This window comes from Myotis daubentonii, chromosome X, assembly GCF_963259705.1.
Source record: "Myotis daubentonii chromosome X, mMyoDau2.1, whole genome shotgun sequence".
Lineage (NCBI taxonomy): Eukaryota > Metazoa > Chordata > Mammalia > Chiroptera > Vespertilionidae > Myotis > Myotis daubentonii.
This window is the reverse complement of record NC_081861.1, coordinates 96,477,090-96,501,969: the sequence shown is the minus strand read 5'-3', so window position 1 is coordinate 96,501,969 and position 24,880 is coordinate 96,477,090. Positions and strand designations below refer to the sequence as shown.

The 24,880-nt window shown below is 40.3% G+C and overlaps 1 long non-coding RNA gene across 1 annotated transcript in view; it reads left to right on the top strand.

The window, feature by feature from the left end:
* Positions 1-998: 998 nt before the first annotated feature.
* LOC132224479 (uncharacterized) overlaps positions 999-24,880 on the top strand; it is a 183,459-nt gene continuing 159,577 nt past the window's right edge. The window contains exons 1-3 of the long non-coding RNA XR_009450688.1: positions 999-1,597; positions 13,490-13,580; positions 16,139-16,181. This is a non-coding gene — a long non-coding RNA (uncharacterized LOC132224479). The remainder of the gene's footprint in view (positions 1,598-13,489; positions 13,581-16,138; positions 16,182-24,880) is intronic.

The window sequence follows — 24,880 nt, the reverse complement described above, 5'->3', positions numbered from 1 at the left end:
TTCTGGCACCAACCTTACAATCTCTTGTCTTGGGTCCTAGTAGTAGTGGTTCAGGGACCCAGGACCAACCTTGCACCAAGGGCTCCAGGAGTGCTGGATGTTCTTTTCTAAGTTGGGTTTCACCCTTTTGCTGTTTACTGTTGGGTTCTCAGGAATTCTGAAGGGGCATGACCACCTAATGGATTTCTTCAATACAGCAGCGGAGCAGATCCCATTTCCTTCCTGGTACATTTTACGTTCCCTCTTTCTCTCCTTCTGTATTCCAAAAAAACACTCCTGTCCAATTCTCTGGAAATGTCCCTCCATCCAACCCTTCCAATATGACCTACCCTTCTGGAGGCCTAGGCTCTGAAATTAAAGGTAGGTAGAGGTTGAATGGTTGCATATTTGGGAAAGAAGCCATTGAAATATTCTTCCCCAAACTTCAGAGCGCCCCTCTCTGTACATATAACTGCCCTAAAAGACGTGGGAGAGGGGTGTCCAGCTGAATGTCTGCGGGGGAAGAGCGCTTCACTGGCGCAGTGGACAGGGATAGCTGCAAGAACGAGTGGGGGTTGGGGTGGGGGTGGGTAAGGGGGTGCGCGCCCTTTATGACAGGTGGCTGCGCAGTGCGCGCTCCCGGGAGTCTGAGGGAAGGGAGGGACAGATGGACAGAGTGGGAAGGGACACATAGGGAAAGAACCTCAGAGAGGGTAGAGAAAACAGGAGAGAAAGGGAGGGCAGTGGTGGTGAAGGGAGGCAAAGGGGAACGCGTCCAGCAAGAACAGCCGCATTGGAGGAAACAATGGCAGGGGCAATAGCGATGATGGCAGCTGAGGCAGTCCCAATCTGGGCACCTTTCTGAATGGGCAGTGGCAGCTCAGGGGGAAGAGGAGACCAGGCAGCGCCAGCAGAGGCTCTGAGAAAAGCAGCGGAAGGAGGAGGAGGGGGAGGAGGAAGAAGAGGAGGAGGAAAAAGAGAGGGAGGAGGGAGACGAGGCAGAGGGAGAATCCGGGAAGGAAAGCCAGCAGCAGCAGCAGCAGCAGCAGCAGCAGCAGCAGCAGCAGCAGCCGCCACAGCAGTAGCAGTAGCAGCATTTAGCAGTAGCTTTAACAGGGTAGCGACATTAGCAGCTTTCCTCCTTCTCTCTCTCTCCCGCCAACAGCCACTGCTACCGCACTGAGCGGGCTCCAGCGCCATGAGCGCAGCTGTCTCCCGAGGTAGCCACTGCACGAGCTAGCGCTTGTGCGGGCCAAGTGCGGATCCCTGGAGCAGCTGGCAGCCGCAGAGGCACTGAGTTCCAGGACCAGAGCCCTATAGATCTGACTCCATCTAGCAAGGCGGCAGCAGCGCCTGAGGGAGAGAGCCGCGTCCACCTGGCGGGCCTGGCACATGGAGCTGAGGCAGAGGTTGTGGTGACAGCAGCGGCGGCGGCGGCGGCGGCGGCAGCGGCGGCGGCGGCGGCAGCAGCAGCGGCAGCAGCAGCAGCAGCAGCAGCAGTGGCAGCTAGAGCAACGGTGGTGGTGGCGGGAGCCCAGCTTTCACTGCGGCCGTGCTCGTTCCAGCGCCCACAGCCACAACCCGCCAGCGACGTGCACCCCAGGAGTCGGCCTGTGAGGTGAGTACAGACGCTGCTATCCAGCCCTCTGGTCTTCTCACTGGCTCCCCAGCTGGCTCCGGGTAGCGTCGACAGGGAGTGGAAGGAATTGGGGGAGGCCAAGAGAGAAGAGAAGGAAGGGCAGACGGAAGGGAGGGTATCTGTGTGAGAATGGCGTGCCTGTGTGTATCTGTGTACTAGGTAGCAAGGCCGCGGGGGCGCGCGGTCCCGGCTCAGCACTGTAATCTAGGAAAGGCCTCAGTGCTGGAGCGCAGGGCGGGTGGGGGGCGGGGGGTAATGAAGCGGGGGGGGGGGGGGGGGAGGGGAGGCAGGCGGCTGGAGCTGCCCCGCTCACACGCACTGGGCCAGGCAGTGGGGACCAGCCAACTGCCGCCTCCTTTCAGGCTGCTGCTCTGGAGACCCTGGCCAGGGAATAGGCACAGACACCGCAGGCTTAGGGGTGAGTGGGAAAACCCACTGCGGTTGTGACCCTGAGTCAGGGTCACAGCGGCAGAGGTGCGAAGCACGGCGGCCCACACCTCCTGAACCTCCCACGCGCGGGGCGCTGACCTGAGCACCACAGAGTGCCTGTGAGCACGCACCACTTGACTGGGGCTGCTGGAGGGTCTAAATTGGGGGCTCTGTCAAGCTTCATCCAGCTTGTCACCTTTGCGAAAATTACCCCAAGGCCCCTTCCCTCTCTGGATGGCAGTCGAATTGCCCCTCTCCCTGCATGGCTTCTGGTGCTTCGCTTGGCCGTGCCCAGCCACACCACACACGTCCACTCGGGTCTGGCACACCCGGTGGAATGGGGAGGCCAAGAGCCGGCGAGGGGAGTGGGCCGGCTCTGGGAAAGTGTGGAAAACGCGCCGCTGAGTTGGCGCCGGCCTGCTGAGGAATCCAGTGGTTTCATCATGACTGCTTCTGTCGGTCTGATTCCTGAGGGACTGAATCACCCGCGCAAGGTTTTCTGTCTTTTTTCGAAGTTAAAAAAAAAATGGCATCCCTATTTCGACACCAGCACACTTGATTTTTGTCTAATTTCTCGTTATTTTTTGATTAAGTGGGTTTCATATTTTGCTTCTGCATTTTGGCTCCCAGAATTGTTGAATCATGTGCAGTATACTTAGCTAATTTAACCTTTCCCTAACATTCCATTTTCTAGACTGTTATCTGAAAATACATGATTTGTGTGTAGGGCTGCTGGGCTGTTTTTTAAAAAGCATCTGAAGCACGTTCACCCTGGATTTGAATAGCTCCTCTGTTGTTTTTGGTGGAGGAGCAGAGTATGCTGATAGGTCCTGAAATATTTTGCTTGGTGAGAAAAGGTGTTCAATGGTCTTCCCTGAACTGTAGAGATCATTTGGGTCTCCAGGTATGACTCTCCCTTACATCTTGTACACATATGGCAACATATGTTCAAACGTTTTATTTACAGCAATGACATTCTCATGGCTGAGGAGAATTTATACGTACTTAAAATATTTTTAGAAGGGAACAAAAAAGCCCTAAGTAACTGTCATTTTACATATTAACTGGGAAATCAGCTAATCAAATAAAACTGACTGGGTGTCTGAAACTCCATCCCAGTGAAGTATGTGGCTGTGAATATAATTAACCATCTGTCTAGTGAGCAATTTAAATTTGGGCTGGTACATTTTTATTACAGTGCCTAATTTCTGGAAGACTTGCACATTTTACCCAGTAATAACAACAAAAAACATGTTTACTTACTAGGTCAAAGATTTATTTGTGTGGTGGTGGTATTTCCCTTTCTCTACCCCCACCTCATCTTTCCTAGTCTCCATACTCCTTGACCTGGGAGGTCAAAACGAGTATCTTGCTTTTGCAAATAGCACATTTACAATACAGGAACTCAAAGCAGCTATGGCAGCTAGTGATTAGACATACCTTCCAATATTTTACCGCCCCAAGAACCTAGATAGATTGCATTAATTTGAGTTGAAAAAATATAATTTTTGTGGACATGTGTACAGATATAGTAGGTTTATTCAACAAATTTAAGACTTGAAATTTGACTCTATTTACTTGTTATGCTCTCCCCCAGCTGTCCAAACCGTCTTTCACATCCCATAGTCACACACTCATGCACACACAAAATCATATCCTTTTATCCTTATAACCAATTCTTAAGTTAACAGTATTCACATTTATTATTTTAACAGTATTTTGAGAAGCTTATGTTCTTTGTAAATAAAAAGTGAAGAGACATTATACATATTAAAAAATTTCCCCCTCTGATGTGATTTAACAAAAAATTTATTTCTAGGGAAAAAAGAATAGATTTTGGGTGGAGAGTAAATAGCCCCAGGAAGATTAGATTTTAGAGACCTCTACTAAAAAGCTGTTGTTGACATGACATGACATGACATGACATGACATGACATAACTAAAATGAACCATGGGTTGCTTGTGCTGTGGGCTAAAGAAAATCATTTAAAGGAAAATACTTTTAAAACAAATATTTGGCTAAATAATAACTCTGACAAATGGGTATTAATTATTGTAAACACCTGGGAAATTTGACATGCATCAAGTTTGCTAAATAAATCAACTTGTTTAGTGAATAAATCTTCAATGCATCAATGCTTTTTACACACACACACACACACACACACACACACACACACACACACACACACACACACCACCCTGTTGCCAAATGCAGAACACTGCCACTTTGTCTCTACTTTTCTTAGACATTCTCTCTTTTTCTTTTTTCTACAATCTTCTAATTACCTGTAAACTCCCTAGAACAGAGAGAAGTAAAGATGTGGTGGTATTGCCTATGTTTAGGAGGTGAGAAGAGGGATGGGAAAAGTGATAAGTGCTGGATTTTAAACATTCAAAGATATACCTGTGGATTTCAATCACTGTGGAGATCCTGGTCTCATGGAAGTATTTGCTTTGGTGAGGGACTAGCTTTAGCAAAGAAGCATTGATTGCAGTTGCTCTGTTCCTAATCTAGTTCTAGTGAATTATTTTATCTTTCCAAATTCCTTAGTAAGGGGGAAAAAAAAGATTCTAATTGACTTTTGACCCCATTACATTATCTTTACACATATTTATCTGCTGACACAAACATGGTTTAAGTGTTCTGCCTTACAGTAAGCAAAAAGAGTAAAGGACCAAAGTAGATGATAGGGAAGAGAAGTAATATACTAAGGAGTAGATTATCTGGTTTCCCTGCTTTACCCATCTTTGGTTTGATGGGGAAAGCAGATTTGGACATTTTAATTCTTTCTTTATTTTTCCCCTTTTACCTCCTCCAAAAATTTGCCCATCAGCTCTCTAATTGATGGTTTCTCCACCTTTTCAAAGTCTAGATCACAGGGTTAGAACACAAAGGATTTGTTGGGCTCTCCATGCCACTTCTCCAGGGCTCCTTGGAAACAAAACAAAGAACACTGGGCAAGACTGCATCACATGAGACCACCTTTAATTTCAGAGTTTTCTCTCATGCATAAAATTTTGTTTTAGGAAGAGGTGAACATTCCTCTCTCTTCTCAAACAACACTGACCTTGTGCAACATTAGGCATATCACAACCTTGGAGAAATCTGGTCTGGGAGTGGGGTCAGCCAGGAAAGTGGAGTATAGGGGAAGGATGCCTTTTAGTGAAGGTAGGGTTTTAATTGGACCAGCTAAGGGAGTGAGAACACTCTGCCTCTCTTCCCAACGGTCCTTAATTGACCACAGTGATTTGAAGGCCTCTGCTCAGAATGTGCTCTTATTGGTCTCTTTTTCTGTGGATAAACACTATGAACTGATGTCTTTCCCTCCCTTGTTCTCTGGTAGAAAAAAAGACTGAGGTCTTCAGGACCAACTGATATGCACATAATTTTTATTTTTCTAAAAGGCACTTCAATATATCATCTTCTACATCCCAGTAATATGATTTTGAAATAAACAATTATCGATTTTCTTAAACACCTCCAAACTCAATTTAAAAAGTCACACCTCTCCTCACTCAGTAGCCCATTAGTATTATACAATAACTTAATCAAAACGCTGCTCCTAATATTTAACTTGAGGGGAATTAGACACCAAGATTATATCCTGGGCCTCACTGCTTGAGTAGCAGTCCCCCATCCAGAACAGGCATAGATTTTCATTTTGTTTAGGGGAAGTTAAAGCATTTCCTCTATGGAGAACTATAATTTGGCCATATGTTGTGCTTTATACCTATTGTTTCAGGATATTTATTTCACCCTTAAAGGTGTCCCAGTTTGGTCAAAAAGTTCTATGGTCACCTAAATATAGCCACCTTAAAATCAAAGTGTACTTCTGGATTTGGGGAGATAGTTATATTTGTAAAACTAGGCAGGTGGTATAATGAGCTTTGAAGATGTCATAGTCCCTTAACTGGCTCAGCCTATCCTTTTCATAGCTAAGAAGTATTTCTTATCGAACCCCAGAATTATTGGACACCCCTCCAAAGTGTGTGTGTGTGTGTGTGTATACATGCATACATGTGTGCACAAACTCACACGCACACACAAAGAGGTACTGTCTGCATTCTGGAGAGTGGCTGCTCTTACTTTCATGTAAGACTGGTAATAGGTAATAAGCTTAAAGCATATCAGGAGCCATTTAAGTTTAGAAAGATCAATGGTATTTGCAAAACGAGTATGGTACCAATGGAAGTGTGAATTTCTTTTAGAATATGTTTTAAGAAGTGCACAGATAACTCTCTCTCTGTCCAGAATAATGTGCATGTGGTATTGCCAAATATGTAAATATATATTTACATATGTATATTACATGTACATATTTACATTTTCCTTTTCTGTAATGGACAAGATAACCTTTTAAACTGCCTTCTAGTCCTAAATACCCATGATTGGCTTTCATTGATCTAGGGCAGGCATCAAAACAACCTATGGTCCACAGGCCAAATATGGCCTGTTATGGTAAAAGAAAATCACGAAGACAAGAAAAAAATGTGAGGTCCATTTGGAGTTGTTTTTGCATATGTTTTGAAACTTCCCCTTTGTAATTGAGCTTTACTAAGGCCAATGTCAAAATGAGTCCACATTTCCTGAGCACATACTTATCACCTGATATCTAGCGTTTGAGAGATTGTCCAGAACCTAGTAGAGTGGCAGAGGGATGACCCAAAAAGTGAAATCCAGGTGTGAATTTGTTTGCTTGAATCAAAATGTCAATAATGATATTTTCTTTCCTGCCTATTATAGTAACCAACATTTTGTGGTGCTACTAAAATCCTTCTGCCCTCCTCTCCAGTATTTGCCATGCATTTCCTGGCATTCATGATTTGGTAACCCAGAGACCAGTTTTTGCCACTTCATTGAATAGAGACCTGCTGTCTCAAGTTACTAAATAGCTGCAACGCATTCTGAAAATGTGCTTTACTGAGTAGGATAGTAGATGGGCCATTACAACCTAGTTTAGTGGTTCCTAACCTTTATTTTGGCATGAACCCCTGTGAACATTCAATGAATGCCAAGGATACCCTCTTCAGAAAAGTAAACATTTACATATATGACACTTGCATACATTTTCAGGAAATCCAACCATGTATTGTAAGTTAAAAAACCTCTGCAGTAGCCTTTGTCTAGTTGTTACAAGAATTGCTGTTGCATGGCTGTCATGGTCACAGTAGCCTGAAATGGAAGTCATGAAAATGACTCTCAAAAAGCCCATTATTAGTATACTTATGGGCTACAGCTCTCAGCTACTGTGGCAAGCAATTTTCTGATTAGCCTTCACAGGCATTTTTTTTATTATGAAAAAGCATCATTTAGCATTCACTTTGACATTTCTATTCTCACCAAGAACAAGTCAAAGCTAGTGTCCTCAAATCCTTGACTTGTCAACTTTCAGATGCTTACAAATGTCTGTTTAGCACTCACCCTTCACAAGTTCATTATTAATATATAAAATATATTTCATAAAATCTCACTTGTGTTTATCTGCTCCCATCTCTTCTTCTCTTTTGTCTGTTTCACCATCTCTATTTCCCTAAGCAAATGACCTTGAGACAAATTGAGAACTCTTGCTAGCACTGATTGTTAGGTATGGTGATGGAGTCCAGATATCTTCCTGAGGACCCTTAGGACTCATGGGCCTTTTGGAGTATTAGCCATCCTGAAGATCTAGCATCATATATTAAAGGCAAAGTTCCTTAAGTTCTGCAAACACTAATATATGCCATATCTATGCTTTGCAGGTTGGGAGATGGGAATAGGTGATGTTCCTATCCATGAATAAATGTTTATTGCCTGTCTCTTTGCTTTTTGTCTTAGCAGTTTGGAGTATGGTACAGTGTGAAGGCTAAAAGAATCCTGAATCAGGAAGGGTCTATTACTGATAATTTCTAATTCAATTCAGCCAACATCTATGGAGCATCTATTATGTATTTGGGATACTGGGTACAGAAAAAATAATAAAACACATTCTCTTCTCTTATCGGAAATTAGTGTTGTTTCTGGCTGGGCCCGTTTACCACCTGTATTAATTTATCCCACCACTTTTTCTAATTCAATGCATTTTTCTATTATTTCTATATTCTCCCCTTTAGAAAATAAATATGATGCCTTGTTGTAACAGCAGGAAATTTCTTGGCAAACAAGGCATTTCTAGCTAAGTTGAGATAACATTTCCATCCTCCATGGCACAAATGCTTCTATTCTTATTTCTGCATTGGCTTAGCAGGTCCCATTTAATAGAGGAGGGGGGTTGTTTCTTTTCCTGAAAATTTGAGGCAATATTTCTATCATTGGCAATATGGAATTGCAAATAGAATTAGCCATAGTTATAGTACTCTGCAAAAAGCCAGTTATCCATCTTTGAGTGGGTTAATCTTTTACCCCTAGCTGGTGGTTGTATTCATTTTCTATTGCTGATATAACAAATTACCAAAAGCTTAGTGGTTTAAAACAATGTAAGTTTATTATCCTATAGTTCTAGAGGTGAGAAATCTGAATTGGTTTCACCGCATTAAAATCAAGGTGTGAACAAGGATGAATTCCTTTGTGGAAGCTCTAGGAGAGACTCCCTTTCCTTGCTTCTACTGCCACATCTCCTTTTCTTACTCTCATTCTTCTGCCTCCCTCTTCTACTTTTAAATCCCCTGGTGATTACATTGGGTCTACCTGGATGAATAATGAGAATAATCTCCCACCTCAAGATTAGATGATTTGCAAACTTAATTCCCTCTGTAACCTTAGTTCTTTATGTACCATAAAACATACCTTATTCATAGGTTCTAGGAGTAGGTTTTGGACTACTTTGTAGTGCCATTACTCTGCCTGCCACAGTAACTTGATTTTTATAATTTTGAAATAATTATAGATTCACAGGAAGTTGAAAGGACAGAGAGGCTCGATGTACCCTTCACCAATTTCCCTAAATGCTTACATCTTACATAATTATAGTATAATATCAAAACCATGAACTTGACATTGGAACAATGGAAGTGTTTAGTTCTATGCCATTTTATCATATGAGTAGATTTGTGTAACTAACACCACAATCAAAGACAAAGTATTATTCCATCATCATAACCATCTCTCTTGTGCCAGCCTTAGATCTCTTTATAGTCACACTGATTCCCTTCATCCCCACTATCTCTAGCCCATGGCACACATTAATCATTTTTTCTAAATTCATTTTAAAATTTTATAAAAATAGAATTATAGAGTACGTGACCTTTTAAGATTGGCTTGTTTTCACTCAGCATAAGGCCCTTGAGATTCATCCAAGTTTTTGTGTATAGACTGTACATTCCTTTTTACTGTTGAACAGTATTTCATGGTGTGAATCTATCACAGTTTGCTTAACCATTTACCTGTTGAGGTCATTTTGGTTGTCTCCAGTTTTTGGCCATTACAAATAAAAATGTACAAATTAGTGTACAAGTTTTTGTATGAACATAGTTTTCATTTATCTGGGAAAAATGTCTAGGAATGTGATTGCTGGGCTATATAGTATGATTAGTTTTTTAAGAACCTTCAAAACCATTTTCCAGAGTGCTTGTACATAACTTATCACACTCTACTAATATCAGCATTTTACCTATTCGAGTAATGCTTTAAAGCCCCTTTATCATCCTTCTTTATAATACCACTAGAGGCCCAGTGCATGGATTTGTGCACCGGTGGGGTCCCTTGGCCTGGCCTGTGGGGATCAGGATGAAACTGGCTCTCTGACATTCCCCAAGGGGTCCCAGATTGCTAGATGGGTGTTCTCAGGTGACACAACTGGAATCAGAGAGGAGGGAGCCCGATTCCAGGGTGATTCACCTGAGAAATGCAGCTGCCAAGTCACCGCAGCTTGGCAGTTCCTGCATTGAGCATCTGCTCCCTGGTGGTTAGTGTGCATCATAGCTACTTGCCAGTTGGCTGGTTGGCCAGTCACTTAGGCTTTTATATATATAGATTGTCTTAAATATTTATTCTATATATATTTAGAACTAAATTGGACAATGTCATAATTTTTGCTTCAACTGTCAAACATACTTGAGGAAACTCAACATGAGCAGCAAAGTCAATTGTGTTGACTCTTACTCTTCCTGTTGTTTTTCTTCCTCCATGAGGTTCCAAATTCTTTCTTTTATATTTTCTTTCTGTTTAGAGAACATCCATTAGTCATTCTTTTAATGCAAGTTTGTTGGCAACAAATTCTCTTAGTTTTATTTCATCTGAGAATTTCTTGATTTCACCTTCATTCTTGAAGGATATTTTCACAGGATATAGGATTCTGAATTGACAGTTCTTTTCTTCCAGCTCTTGAAAAAAGTATCATTTCCTTCTGACCTCCATGGGTTTTGATGAGAAAACTGCTGCCATTCAAACTGTCCCCTCCCCCCTCCCCTTGTAGGTAAGGCATCATCTCTTTCTCATTGCTTTCAATATCTCTCTTTTTAAAAAAATGTCTTTAGTTTTCAGAAGCTTGGCTGTGATGTATCTTGGCATGGATTTCTTTGGATTCATCCAGTTTGGAATACTATCAGCTTCTTGAATCTGTAGGATTATGTCATTGAGCAATTTGGGGAGAATTTCAGCCATTATTTCCTTAAATGCATTTTCTGTGAAATCATCATTATCCTATCGTGACAGTTCTCCTTTGCTGACAGAAATGTTAGATATATATATATTTATAATCCCACAGGTTCCTGAGACCTTGTTTAGTTTTGTTCAGTCAATTTTTCTCTATTGTTAAGATTGAAGAATTTCTATTTTTCTATTTTTAAGTTACTGGATTCTTTCCTCAGTCCTCTCCATTCTTCTGTAGAGGTCATCTGTTGTTGTTTTATGCTTTAAAAGATGGCACTTTATTATTTCATCAGCATGCTTGGCACTTTCACTTAGATGTCGTCTCAATGTCAACACGTTCCAGATCCAACTCACTATCTCTGAACTCATCTCTGCAGTCTATGATATGAGAAGCAGCTCACCTCATCCCATACTTGTCCTACCTCCTGTCAGTTTCACCTTGTCCATGTCCTGTATCTCCACCTGTATCTCTGCCATATGCCAAGCTCCTGACCTCTCTGACTGGGTCTACTGTACTGCCCTCTTCACCGGCTTGCTGTGGGCATGTTGATTTAAAAAAAAATATTAGGCCCTAGCCAGGTTGTCTAAGTGGCTAAAGCATTGGCCTTTGGATTGAAGGGTCCCTGTTTTGATTAGATTCTGGTCAAGGTTACCTCAGTTGTAGACTCAATCCCCGGCCCTGTTTAATCCTGGCCCTGGTTGGGGCAAGTGCAGGAGGCAACCAAATTGCTGTGTCTCTCTCACATCAAAGTTTCTCTCTGTGTCTCTACCCCTCCATTCCACTTTCTCTAAAAATTAATGGAAAAATAATCTCAGGTGAGGATTAACAACAAAAATAATTCAGTTATTGTACTTTTTATTTATAAAATTTTCACTTGGTTCTTCAATGTATCTTCTATCTTTCTGAGAATTTCTATTTTTCATTTGTTTCAAGAGAGTTTGTAATTGCTTATTGAGGTACTTTTTTATTATTACTGCTTTAAAATCTTTGTCAGATAATTCTAACATTTTTGTCATCTTGGCTTTGGATTTTTTTTTATCCATTTGGAGATCTTTCTCATTCTTATATGATGAATGATTTTTTTTTTTTACAGAAACCTAGATATTTTTGTAATATATTATGAGACTCTGGGTCTTATTTGAACTTAATGTTTTAGCTAGCTTTCTCTGACACTGGTACAGCAGGGGAAGGCAGTGTGTTGCCTTGTTAGTTCCTGGTCAAAATAGAAGTCCAGGTTCTCCATTCAGCTTCTGTTGACACTTGGAGAGCAGAGCTTCTCATTACTGCTGAGTGAAGGGTTGAAATTCAGTCACATTTCAGGTATTTGATAATCATCTGTGGTTAGTGGCTGCCATATTGTACAAAACATGTATGGGACATTTCATCATTATTCTGGGAAGGCTGAAGGGAGCTTTGTCCTATAAGAATTGAAGTTTGAGGTTAGATACTGTGGCACAGGTAGAATTAGACAAGAACCTATATTGGATCTGAGGTGTATGGCTGGGGTTTGGTTGCAAAACCTGAGGTGCTAAGAGTATTAGAGAGATATGAGCACAGAGAAGTCAGCTGGACAGTAAGGACCCAGTAGAGTTGTTAGAAACTCTGTATACCATACTATTAACGAAGTTTCTATCAACTCTTGTAACAGAGGTGGAGGAACATGCTGCAGATTCTCTGGGAAAGCCTCCCCTATTGGGGAGAAGTTACTTGGTTTATTCATAGCAACAAACTCCACCTCTGTGACTGAAATGATTATTGACTGAGGAAATATTAACAAAAAAGAGTAGTTTGTGAAAGGGATATTGATTCAGTTTGTAGAATCTAGGGTTTATTTGGCATCTTGGTGACCCCATTCTTGGATCCTCAGCCAAGAGGGGGCATTTTTGAAAGAGCTCTTTCCTTCACAGAGCTCCATGTTGACTTGTTGGTACTTTTGTCCAAGGCCCAGATAATCAGTAGACCCTATTACACAGCTTCTGTGTGCACTGGCATAACTGTTGCCTTTTCAATCTCTCTTTGCTTAGACTTGCAGTGGTATCCTCAATGTAAATACACTGTTTTCAATTTCCCTTACTGGCTCTCTGTATTTGTGTATACATCTCTATGTGCTTCTTTTTGTGGGCTGCCTATATACAATACTATAATCCCACAGGCAAGGGAAGAGATGTACCTATTGCCTGTTGAATGTATTGTATATATAGTATATAATTCACATTCTTTTTTTCATAGCAAATCCTGTATTTGAAAAGCTGCAGCCTTGACATGTTAAGATGTTTCATAAATTACATAGTCATAATCATTTGGCTGAATAGTTGAAAGGAAGGTGAATGGTGCCAGTTTTATAGTGAGTTTTCAGATATATGTAGTTTGACTTAAAACTAAACAAAAACAATACTCATCTGAGGAAGAAGCAGTTTGGAAGTTAGGCTGAAAAGAGAAAGATAAGCATACTTTATAACTCAAGGCCAAAGTGTTGGTTGTTAAATCCTATATCATGACTTACCTATATCCTTCCATATGTGTATTTGTGGGTAAGAGGTGAGTGTACCTGGTTTGTTACTCAGAGATATGGAAATGATATAGTGGGAGCAACAAAAATCCCAATTTGTCACTTTGTCTCTCAAGAAGTCTCCAAATACACCACTTAATTTTGAAGACAGTGGTCACCAGTTAAGCAGAAGAGCCAAAAAATCAGGATATTGCTCTCCAGATCTGGGTAGAGAACCTGAAATCAGCCTTCCTTGCCATTGAACTCACCCTTTTCTATTAACCACTATGTTGTTGTTTTTTTGCCTTATTTCAATAATGCTTTAGTAGCTACATATATTTAGCACCTGAATAAATGGAAAGACCCATTTGTTTATTGTCTAAGGTGCTGATGTCATGATATTGATGACCCCAATGATTCATGATTCAAGGCCAAAGTCACTTCTAGTCAAACACTGAAAGATGCTGAAAAGGAGGTAGGTGAACTAATCTCCCCCTTTTGATTTTCATCTCCACATTCTACCCTCAGGTATATTCCAGGACTAAATACCATTTGTTAATGGAGGCCTACAGTGGATACAGCTAACCCCAGGAATGGGATTCCTTTATTTTCTGAAAACTTAATTTATTAGAATGAAAAATCCACAGGCCTACTCTAGTCAGCTAGGCCACATACTAGACATATTATACTTTTATATGAAAAGCCATTTTGGCACAATATACACTGAAAGGAAGAGTGTGATCCTAGGCATGCTCTTTATTTTGCCCTCTGTCCTTTTCGACTTCCTCATCCTTTCTCTGATCTGCTTGACTCTGATCTAATCTCCCAATAGCCCTCTAGGGGGCCCTTTGTAATTATCTTCTCCCTGCTCTATGTCATCTACTTATGGCACTGAAATGCTGTGTGTCACATGGTGAGAGGTAGCATTGGCCACAATGGGCCTGGAAGAAAATACTGGGGGGCCAGCTGTTTCCAGACTCATGGGTAGAAGGACTGCTCAAACAGCTGGGATAGCCTGAGGTTGGAAAGGCCACAGCGGATGATAAGGCAGAGAGCTTCTGTCTGGGCTTGTTGCTGAGATGGTCAGCTGAGGGAGACAGCTGTATGTTCAGTGGTCCTGAGAAAATGAAAACTCAGACTGGTCTGTCTTCATTCAGGAGACAGAATTATGTTAAGGAAACATGGGCACTACGGCTGCCAATAACACCTTAAAATTTTATAGCCCCTCTCTTCTAAAGGAGTCAGAGGACTCCTATGTTTTATTTCCTTTGGCCTCACAAACAACCTCATGGGCTTAGGAAAGGTAAATATTGAAGACCACATTGTACACGTTGATTCCACTCCCTGGGCCTCAGAGTTTTCATACTAAAGTGAGAGTTTAGTTTAGAGCTCATCTCTAAGGTCTTTTCCCACAGTACAGTAACAGTTTCCATGATGGTAACATTTTTCATATGGAGGATCTGAGTCTCAGATACAATAAAACGAGTTGCCCAAAGCCACCCTGTAAATCAAGGAGGGTGATAATTACAGGTCAATCCCTGATCCTTTCCCTTAGCTTGCTCTATCAGTGGTCTATTTGAGCACTGAGGTAAGGGGGACTCTTGCTTCTGAATCTACGAAGCCCATGTTTACCTATTCCACTTAGCACTCTCATTTACCTGACCACCTTCCCAACTTACACCCCTCATTGATCAGCAGGGCCTTTAACCTTTGTCCTGGGATCCATATCTTGTTTGACTACAGCTGTTTTCCTGGCATAATGTGTGGCTGGCTATAAGGTCATTGCTACCCTTAGCAAAATCTAGAGTCAGTGTTTCAGTTACATCAGCTCAGACAGTTTTGTGGCTCTGGGTGTGGCAGAACCATTCAAAAACATCATGTTGTGAGTTGCCCACAAAAAGCAAGGAGAGCTTCGGGGGGAAATGGCTACCAGAAAGGGAAAATCAAGAGACGATGAGTTGATAAAAACACATGGATTCAATTGTCAATCACTATACGGCAAAGAGCTAAGATTACTGAGATTTCTTTGGAGTTATGGGTTAAAATGACATTTCCGACTTTGACAGGGCTTTAGCTTGGGGAGAGGGCTGTAGGGGAAAATGAAAAGCTTTATCTAAACAGGTTCAGCTTTGGTAGTAAGAAATTTAGTTTAAGAAATGTTGTAAGCTGAGTACTCTGAAGGAATAAATTCAGAGAACTATATTCCCGATATGATTCCTAGAAACCAGTAGGAATTTGACTCAAGAAGGCATGGCAGAAGTGATTTGTGGTGGTATAACAGCCATCTTGGAAACCGAGATGGACAATTTGTCCCTACAAGGCTAAGCACTTGGAGAAGACTCACTGGAAGTTTCTATCTGAAGAAATCAATGAAGCAGAATAGGGTTTTAGTACATATGATGGTTGATGGAACACCCAGCAGCTTCCATCTTTTGATGGATCCATTTGTTAAGTCTTTGGCTTATGCTCTAGTACAGGGATTTGTTGGTTACTTTTGGGCAAGAATTTCCTGAGGTTCCCAGGGTCCCTGTCTATCTTATCACAGTAACTGTCTCTTTTACTTACCTTTGTCCTATTACTTTTATCTTTTTTTCATTTTCTTATTTTGAGGTTAAATTCATTTATCATTTATCAAAATAATCCATGGACATTGGACAGATTTAAAAATACAGAAAAGAAATAATTGGCATTTGGCTTTGAAAATGATTTATGTTTTTATTTTGAATAAGTAGAAAAATACTGAAAAGCATGGAGAATCAATGATATAACAAACACGCCTGGATCTCTACTCAGAATTGATAAACAACATTTCTTGTGTGGTAAGAACACTTAACATATCTACCTACTTAACAACTTTTTAAATGTACAATACAGTATTGTTAACTATAGGCACTATGTTGTTTAGCAGATCTCTAGAACTTACTTATGTTGCATAACAACTGTTACCATTTTTAACATTGTTTGCTTTAGATATTTTTCCAGTGGGGGAAATAAAACATTACAGACAATTTAATTTCTGTCCCCTATTTTCAGCCCCATTCCTCTCCAATCATTCCCAGAGGCAAAGATGAATTTGGTATGTATTCTTCCATTTCATTTTTATACTTTTACATGTATGTATGTGTGTGTATATAGTTATATGTAAAATTATGTTTTTATTAATTTACATAGGTAATATCCTAATGTATATATAATTCTGCAACTAGGTTTATTTTCTTTCATTCAACATCTTGTTTGGGGATGTATTCGATTTTTCTTTTTACATTTCCCTTTTCCACTGTGTCCTAGAGCCAATAACATGTGCATTACCTTTTCAAGATATTTTGTATGATAAAATAATATATAATCATGTTGCAGGTAAATTGAAAATCCAATCAGTGCTGTCTGGTGTTTCTCAATGGTTAGAGCATCAGCAGACGCACTGAAGGGTAGAGGGCACATACCTGGGTTGCAAGTTTGATCCCTGGCTCCAGTAGAGGCACATGCAGGAGGCAACCAATGGAGTGTCTCTGTCACATTGATGTTCCTCTCTCTCTCCACCTTCTTTCTCCCTTCCATTCTCTAGAAATCAATGGAAAAAATATCCTTGGGTGATGATTAACAACAACAACAAAAAGAAAACAAGAAATAAAAGAAAAAATCCCACCAATTGATAGTTATGGGATCAGAGAGCTCAAAGTCCTACTGTAGACTTCAATTTGCCAAAACTCTATGCAGCTCAGCCAGGCCAGTAATTTGGCTATAAAATATTGAATAATATCTCCTTGTCAGTCTACATTTTATAAAGGAGTAATAGAGGCCCAGAGAAAGAAATTGACTTAGCAAGGGCACATGTCCATTTAATATTGTACTCAAAAGTCCCATCGCCCTGTTCTGTGTGTGAAACCTTTCCATAGTAAAAAATGAACAAAATAAAAGAAAAAGGAGAAAAATTGCAATTTTTATTATAAACATTATCAATATTAATAAATTGTGGGAAATACAGAAAAATAAAGAAATCAAGGACTGATCATTTTCATATTTTGATCTTCTTATCTATTTTCCTGTACATTATTTGTTTCTATGGTTATAACTTATCTTGCTTGTCTCCTCTTAACACTATAATGTCATAATGCAGTTTTCGAAAGGTAGATTTGTACATGGAAATCTTCCCAGTGAATAATTTTTAAAGCACAATTTAGCTATTTAGCCACGTCCACCAATGGTTGTTAGTGCCAATTCTATGCCAACAGAAATTACCAATTTGTGGTGCAGTGAAGAAGGAAATTTATTCAGTGCAAACAGCTCAATTGTGGTACAGCATGGCTATGAGAATAGCATGGCTGTGTAACAGCTTAATAGTGTTACAGCTCAATTATAAAGCAGTATGGCTGTAAAACAGCATGGCTATAAGGAGGCCCTGGGGCTAGGCGACCCTGGGGAGAGACCCCTGGGGAGAGGCCCCTCTCTGGCTAGACAGTTCTGATCTGCTCTGCTTGCTCTGCTCTGCTATGTACCAGTTCGCTCCATTCCGTACTGTGCCAGTTTGCTCAGCTCTGTTGAGACACCTTTGGTGTTTCAGCTCCAGCTGAGGAAGCCACAAGTCTTCAGCCTTTAGTGGAAAGGAAAAGTGCACTCTTCAAGCCAGAGGGGGAGCTGACTTATATAGACAGATGTCCCTGCCCATGGTTCCTTATACAAATGAAGACCCCAAATACTCACAGTTTGGTCCAAAATGCACTGCCCTGATTGGTCAGAATGGAGCCACTCTGATTGGTTGGTGACGATGTTGATAGAGATATAGCTACACAGCTCTAATTGGACAGGGAAAGTCTCAGACCTGTTGTTTGAAACAATTTCAGTAGTTTCCTTATAAGGGTTGGATCAGATTGCAAGAACACAGGCAGTTCAGTGTGTGAGGCAGAGGTTTCAATGCAGGATCCTCACTGAAGTGCAGTTTGTATGAGAGGCGACTATTTAGAAACAATTGCTAGGCTCTGCTTTTAAATTTGAGCCCATTTGGCTATCAAGAGTCCTTCTTAGTAGGTATTTTCTTTCTCAGAGCCCACAGTTCCTCCTTTCAATAAGAACCTGTTGACAAACATGGAGGGAAATTGTGGTGTGATGGATCATTTATATTCTTCATGTAATAATTACTAGAGTTTTTGTAGGTGGTTTTAACTATTTGGTTATACATCAATAGTTTGACAAATATATTGAACAAATTAGAATAACAAATTGCAACCCAGACCTTAAAATAATTCCAAGTATAGTTGGGAGCCAGCTGAAAATGTCAGCAAATGTAAATCTCAACCAGCCATTGACACTAGAAGCAAAACTGGAAAGCCCCTAAGGTATTTGGTAAGATTGAGGAGTTTGTTTTTTTTCTAATTCTACCTGGGAAGAAGTATTTATCCAAGAACATCAGGCTGTATTGGCTATGGTACAAACGCCTCTTTAGGCTGTGAGCACATAACCAAGGCTGACTCTGTTGTTGAGGACTACTCATGATCAGGAGTATAAAGATGTTTGCTGGGCTCAAAAGGCTCTGGCTGTTGAGTGATCAGTTTGATTGACGCCTCTAGTTAGGTTTCACATTATATCTAATTAAGCATTACCAAGGCCACCTTATGAGTATACAATTCTGAGAAAACAATTGCCCTTATCTCCTAAGAAACTCCTATCAAGTCGAATTCCACAGAGAAGCCACACTAGTTATCTTCATAAACAGATGGATCCTCATCAGGTAGTAACCTACTATTGATAAGGCCCCTTTTTTTCCTCTGATGAGAACTCGAAGGGGTCGGTGTTATCATTTTGAGGATAGTAAAAGAGGATGTCAAGTGACCCAAAAGGCATTGCCCAATCAGTCTCCAACTGTCTAGACCAGTGGTCGGCAAACTCATTAGTCAACAGAGCCAAATATCAAAAGTACAACGATTGAAATTTCTTTTGAGAGCCAAATTTTTTAAACTTAAACTATATAGGTAGGTACATTGTTATTAACTTAATTAGGGTACTCCTAAGGCTTAGGAAGAGCCACACTCAAGGGGCCAAAGAGCCGCATGTGGCTTGCGAGCCGCAGTTTGCTGACCATGGGTCAAATGCCAAGGCTAATTTTTGTATGCCCAGACAAAAATATAATCTGTGGGGGCACAAAGAATGCCTGCAAGAGTTTGTTCATTTCTTTATTCATTAACAGGAAGGGAGGTGAGAACATTTCTCAACCAGGACTCAAGTCTGGTTTGAACATCCCTGTAGGAGTTCTTTCCAGTGTGTTTGAATATTGTGGTGTGAACATTTAGGTTTCTGACAGTGTGGGCTGTTTCCACTCACAAAGGCCTTACAAGGGGTAGTTCCACAGCAGTCATGGTTGAAATAGGTGCAACCGGATGTAAGGCATTTAAGATATCGGTAGTGATGTGATAAGGGGTGGCTAGTGACTAACTCAATTGTGGGATATGGTTAGATTTCACCTAGGGAGAGTATGTCTGATGCATAGGGTAGGTTTAGGTAGGCAGAAGGGAAAGGTGGAACTCCCTTTTACAATTTAACTTAGTAAGTTTCAGAAGGGGGAGCTCTGCTGAAATCAATGGTATAGTTAGGGGCAGTTGAGAAATTGCTAACATAAATATCTATAGGGTCATCAGTTTTACCAGAGGCAGAGGCAGGCATTGGATGACAATCTAACATTCAGATAGCTTCCAGGAGGAAAGTAAGGTTTGAAATCATTGTATCATAATACTTTTATGCCAAAGTCTCCCATTTACAATGGTTGAAACAACAACAAAAAAAGAAAGTACTGTATAGTTGAGGATTAAATGATATGATATAACTAGAACATACAACCTAAAACACAGGTGAAGTGACAAGCTTATTCTGAAAGAATTAAAATCATTAACATACCCAGGAAAATGACAACTAGGAAATAAACGTATGGATTATGTGGATTATATATAGCTGAAATTGACTTTACTGGCCCAGTTTTGTACTCTGGAAAAAGCCATCTGCTTCTGGTACAATCTGCTGTTTATCTGAGTGGTTGTCTGCTCTGGATAACTTTAATTTGAGGTCTCCTATAGACTGGAGTGTTCAATCAGGTGAATGAAGTGCAAGTGTGGGAGCCTTCTTAAATGAAAAATATATATTTCTTTTAACTTTTCAAGTCAGGGATTAGTTAACAATACCCAGCATGGTCCCTGTCAGTGAGGCTGAAGGGGGTCCTTGTGGAGATGTCTTTTTTGATGGACCATATATCCAAGTTATAGGCCAACATGTTTGGTGTTTTCATCTCCCAGAAGTGCACTGTGAAAATATTGCTTTATAAACTTTCATTAATTTCAAGAGCCTTTATAAGTTCTTTGCAATAAGTTAAAAAGTCTTTTTAATAAGGAAGGTTCACGTGTCACTTGATATAGTTTTATATGTCTTCCAGTAATGATTTCTAAAAGGGGACAATTGATGCTTGCCAAAGGGAATAGATCTTAAGTTAAGAATAGCAAGTGAAGGGCTTTAGGACAAAGTAGATTGAATAAATCAATAAGTTTTACCAATTGAATTTTAACTCTTTTTTCATTTATTATATAAAATCAGAGGACTGGATGGTAAGTGCAATGGAAATGCTGCAATATCAGTTAAAATTTGCATACCTATTATAGAATTTATCTAGTAAAATAGGTTTCCCAATCTCTGGGGGATGCTGTTGGGATTTTTCAAGCAGAAAAAATACTTTCTAGAACTATTTTAGTAACTTGCTGAGGTTATAGCCTTTTGATGTGGGAATGATTCTACCCAATGAGAATATATACAAATCATCATTAGTGCACTTTTATTTTTATGGAATAATTGGATTGAAATCCACTTTTTAAAGTTCAAATATGCTTAATTAGTTTCATTTCCCCCTTTTGTAAAGATTTTCCTATTTTAGCTATCAATTTGTCTACTTAAACCTTTATAAGCAATTATAGAAAGTCAAATGGTTAGAAGAAAAATTTAGCTCTTTAAATGTAATAGCATACCAATAGTTTAGAAAATTATTTTCCCTTTTTAAAAAATTAAATTTGTAGGGGTGACATTGGTTAATATTGTCATATAAGTTTCAAGTGTACATTTCTATGATACATGATCTGTATGTTCAGCTTCCCTAGCTATTAGGTAAATGCAAATCAAAACTATAATGAGATAGCACATCACACCTGTTAGAATTGCTATTATCCACTTTTGCTCTTTTAAGAGAGAAAGAAACCAAAATTCTTATTTTGCATCAGTGTACTTTTGAATTAATTTAAATAAATAAATCTGTCACAATCTAGGTTTGACCATACATAAGATTTTTTCTCTTAATATTCTTTCTCAATAAACCTTCCACAACTTTCACAAACATTCTGAAACTTTCATAAAACAGCTTTTGTCCTATCTTTTTATCTTTATTATTCTGGGACAATCACTTTACTTTAAGACAGAATTACTTTTTATCCCTCAATAAATATTTATTTCGATTCCTCATACCTTCTTTTACCCAACACACATCTTATTATTTATATGCAATCATTTCAATCACACCTTAATTAGGTTTTGTCACAAGTGTCTGGATCTTAATCTGAGGAAACTTTCACCCTTTTAAACTTGTAAAATAACACATTAAGGTCTCCAAACTTATTACCCTGGTGTCCCATCTAGTCTTCTAGCTCTGAACCTCAAGGAAAGTGGACAGCTGCATATATTTAAGGAAGTCGACATTCTTAGCTCATTTTTATTTATTAAAGATTAATCATAGATTATGTACACTTGAAAAGCAATTGTGTTAGTTTCTGTTATTTTTTCCAATTTGTACGAGCATCATTTGTTTTAATCCAATTAAATAGGGCCCATTTACAATCTAAATTTGAATTTACAAATCAATTTTTGGCAATGCCATCTATTGGTAGGAACATACAGTATTTATAATATGCATACATAGACATACATAAACACACAGATAAAACAATACAAAACTCCAAAGAAAAATTATGGATTCAAATATGTTCTCTGGCAGATGAACTAAGTTGAGGTTTTGCTCAGATGGCCAAAGATTTTCATGTTGCAAGAATTCTTTTAGGTGGCAACATGGTATCCAGTAGGACAGGAGTGAGGGAGTGTCAGTGAGTAAGAGAGTAAGAGGATAGTGTGTGTATGTGGTGTGTGTGTGTGTGTGTGTGTGTGTGTGTGTGTGTGTGTGTGTGTGAGGGACAGCTAGATCTCACAGGAATCTCAGGGGCTGGTGGATCAGGCTTTTCTGGACAAAGAGCTCCTGCTACCTCTACAGGCACTTCACAGTCAGGTGCATCTCTGACACAGAAACCACACCATCTTGAAGAGGAGAACAGTGGCGGTGTGGAGCGTAGCCTCACAACACCCAGACTGGCCTTGGACACCACAACAGACCCATGCAGTGAGCCGCATGCCAGTGGGACCTTACAAGGGACCCCTACTGTGGGCTTGGGGACCCCCACAGTGAGTCCCAGAGTCACATGCCACCCTGGCCACAGGCTCCAGGACCACAAGTCAGTCGCACGCCAGTGGGACCTCACAGGAGACCCTTGCCATGGGAGCCAGGACCTGGGGCACATCCACAACACTTGTACAATCAGTTCGAGGATGAGTCACATAGTCAGACAACCTGTGAGGAGATGCTATCCACAAACAGAACAATAGCATTCAAGACCTAACTACAACAGGAGAAACCAAATAACTCAAGTAGGGGGCTTTCCTAGAACACCTAGCTTAGGAGATCTGAGAGACTGCATCACTGGGTCCCACAATACACTTACTACATAGGACCACACCCCCAAAAGATTGGTGGCATAGCAGTTTGGTCTAGACAGAAACAAATACAAAGGAACAGAAAAAATAGGGAGACAAAGTAATAATCCCCAAATGAAAGAAAAGGTTGGAATCGCCAGAAAAGAAACTAAATGAAGTGGAGGAAAGTAATTTGTCAGATAAATAATTTAAAGTAATGGTTATAAGGATGGTCAAACATCTGACTATTACAAGCAATTCAATGAGAATTATAAGGAGTTTAATGAGAAATACACCAATATAGATAAGAATTGAGAGGAAATGAAGAATGACATAGCAACAAAAAGATCACAATGGGAGGTTTCAATGGTACACTAGAAGAAACTGAGGACCGAATCAGTGAGTTAGAAGACAGGGGAGGAAAAAAACACAATCAGAGCAGCAATTGGAAAAAACAATTAAAATGTAGGAGGAGAGTTTAAGGGAGCTTTGAGACAACATGAAAAGAAGCAAGATTCACATAATGGGGGTGCTAGAAGGAAAGGAAGCTGAGCAAGGAATAGGAAATCTGTTTGAAGAAATAATGACAGAAAACTTCCCTGACTTGGGGAAGAAAAAGGTCACACAAGTTCAGGAAGCACAGAAAGTCCCAAACAAGATGAGCCCAAAAAGAGCCACACCAAGACACATAATAATTAAAATGTCAACCATTAAAGACAAAGAAAGAATCATAAAGGCTGCAACAGAGAGACAGAAAGTTACCTGTACGGAATCTCCCATTAGATTACCAGCTGATTTATCAACAGAAACACACAAGACCAGAAGGGAGTGGCATGAAGTATACAAAGTAATGAAAAACAAGGGACTGAATTCAAGACTACTCTATTCTGCAAGGCTATCATTCAAAACTGAAGATGAAATCAGGAGCTTTGCAGACCAAAAAAAGGGCTAAAGGAGTTTATTACCACCAAATCAACATTGCAAGAAATCCTGAAGAGACTGTTGTATGCAGAAGAACTAGAAAGAGAGGGAGGAACATAAGCATCCTATATAATAAAAGACTAATATGCAAATTGTCCCCACAGGCAGGAGTTCAACTGACTGGAAGTTAGATGTGTGCTGACCACTAGGGGGCAGCATGGAATATGGTGGGTGTTGGTGATGTAGTGCAGGCAGTGGGTGGCAGTGGAGGTGCTGCTGGCCCTGATGGGCCCCAACAAGAGCAGGACTACAGTGGGATGGTGGAGCAGGTGAACAGGCAGTGCCAGGCCAAGGTGGATGATAGTGGAGGCCCAGATCACCCTGCCGGTCACCCCACAGACGGCTATCAGTTGTGGTGGCGGGGGGCAGGGCTGGCGAGTGGCTGGCACCAGGCCAAGGTGGGTATGAGCGGGGGCCCCAGTCACCCCACAGTTCAGCCCTGATGGCTGATCATGCATAGGGACCCTACCCATGCACACATTTTGTGTACTGGGCCTCTAGTAAAGAATAAAAATGGTAACAAACAAGTACTTATCAATTATAACCTTAAACATAAATGGATTAAATGCTCCAATCAACAGACATAGGGTAGCTGAATGGATAAGAAAACATGACCCAAATATATGCTGTCTATAGGAGACCCATGTCAAAACAAAGGACTCATAAGGACTGAAAGTGAAGGGATGGAAAAAAATTCTTCAGGCCAATGGAAATGAAAAAAAGCTGAGGTAGCAATACTTATATCTGACAAAATAGACCACAAAGTGAAGGCCATAACAAAGCGATAAAAAGAAAGCCATTTTATAATAATAAAGGGATTGATAGAACAAGAGGATATAACTCTGGTAAACATATATGCACCCAATACATGAACATTCAAATACATAAAAATAAACTTCTGGAAGATATCAAGGGAGAGATGGACAGCAATACCATCATAGTTGGGGATTTTAATACCCTATTGATATCACTAGATAAATCTTCTAGACAAAAAATAAACAAGGAAACAGCAATCCTAAATGACTTAGTAGATCA